Here is a 2,080-nt window from a genome sequence, read left to right as displayed (position 1 = left end):
CAATCCTGGTAGAAACCCATTGTGACTTTAAAAACTTGCTCAAGGTCATCCATAGCCTATGAGGTTGAGTTGAGCAGACACAAAACAGATGTGTTGGGGAGTAATTGTGTACATTAAGTAAACAATTTATCTTTCTAAAGATTCTGTCTAAAACTTACTTTAAATAGTAAGTTTTCCCCTGGGCTAGGGAAAGGTCAGGGAGCTTAACCCCCTAGTATCCACCCCCTCTCAGCATTCATCATGTTAGGCCAGAGGAGCCAAATCACACCCACTACCCAGGGAGCACTGCTTCCAAAAGCCCATTGCCTGTGCCGGGGCAGAGGGCAGGTACCCGGACCAGAAATGCTGACGGAGTGGAACCAGCGGGCTCAGCCCCCAGCTTCCTGAGAGAGCAGCTGTGATGGTTCACTTTTGGACAAATGTCAATGCATGACTTGGGCAGCACGAAAAGCAGATGTGCAGAGGTTGTTCGCTGTATTCCAGAAGTTCACACACTCCCCGCAGGCTCTTTGGCTCAATGGCAGGAAGCCGTTCGTGGCTTCCACCTTCAATCCCAAAAGGCCACTGCCGTCCAGTGGATTCCAACCACAGTGACCCTATATGGAGTTTTCAAGACTGTAAATCTTCATGGGAGCCAGCAGTCTCATTGTCCCCCTTGGGACAGGGAGCTAGCAGCCCGTTTCACCTCCAGGACCCCTTCCTCTCTAATTCTGGATCCAGTCCCTCCAAATATCCTGCCCTGCCCTTGTCTAGGCTTCTTAAATGCGTTCCATGCTGCTTATGTTAGTCTGGGTGCCTTAGCGAAACAAATCCACAGAAACGCGTATGTATAAGAGAGAGTTTTATGTAAAGGGTGAGTGCACATCAGGAAAACATGCCCGCATTTGCTTATGCACCCGATTTGTCTTCAGCGATCATGTCGAGATAGGCTGGTGGCTTCTTCCATGTGGGCTTTGTTGTTTCTTAGCTAGATGGCCCCTTGTTTATCTTCCAGTCTTTAAGACCCTGGACACTATATCTTTTGATAGCCGGGCCCAGGGTGCTTAACCACTACACCACAAGGGTTCATTAACATGTGACTTATCTCCTGCCATTCACATTAGATGCTCAAAATAGCAGGAAACCAGGTTTCTCCTTTGTGGCCACACCAGGTACTCACAGAACCAAGAACAGAGAAATGCTTAGTTATATATCTTGACTATCATTAGCATATTATATGCCTGGCAATCTGTAAGCCTTCGCTCCCCTGACCTCTCACAGCCTCGGTAAAATGAAGCTAATAAAAGTAGTGCTCTCACAAGCTTGGTAGGAGGTTAAACAACTCACGTAAGGGTACACAGCCTATCAACGAGGAGGCGAGATGAGGCAGTGTGTGGCTGCTGAACCCACACCCTTCACAACACCTCCATTAAAATGACTGAGGATGATGTTCCCAATCAGAGAAGCCAATCCACAGAGAAGACCACATGGGCAGCCCCACGATGAGAAACGTCCCTCAAAGACCCTTAGCCTTAGAGGGGACAAAACTGGACACACAGTGTGGGAACTGCGCCCGAACTGATCCTGCCACTTCGATGCATGACACTAAGAGAGTGCAGCGGAAGAGTAAGAAAACGGAGCATCAAAGTCCCCGGGGAATGCCAAAGGTAGACTTTGTGGTCAGGGTTCGGTGCTCCCACAGACTGGACTGGAAAACACTCCTAAAGTTCACCACACAGTCCTTGTACTTTTCTTTCTGGTTAGTGTTGTTTTCTTTTAGTGTCATTGGATTTGGGATGGGTTTTGTTTTCATTTTTGTTTGTTTTATTTTCTTTTTGCTGCTTGGTTTAGCTCAGTCTTGTTTTGTGCATGTTATTACCTTTACAGGTCTGTCTAATTAAGAGAGGCTGGATGAACAATCTGGAGGAGTAAACATGTGACCGGCCCTTTCCATTGGGCATGGGAGTGAGCACGGTGGGGGGAAAGGAAGTGGTGTAAAGAAACCCAGAGACAAGGGTACAACATGTGATGGAAAACGGTAGTGAGGGGGATGTAGGAGGCCTGGTAGGGCGTGATCAAAGGTAATGTAACCAAGAGGAAT

Source organism: Tenrec ecaudatus (genome assembly GCF_050624435.1).
Source record: "Tenrec ecaudatus isolate mTenEca1 chromosome 4 unlocalized genomic scaffold, mTenEca1.hap1 SUPER_4_unloc_13, whole genome shotgun sequence".
NCBI lineage: Eukaryota > Metazoa > Chordata > Mammalia > Afrosoricida > Tenrecidae > Tenrec > Tenrec ecaudatus.
The sequence above is the reverse complement of the archived record's forward strand: the minus strand, read 5'-3'. Positions refer to the sequence as shown.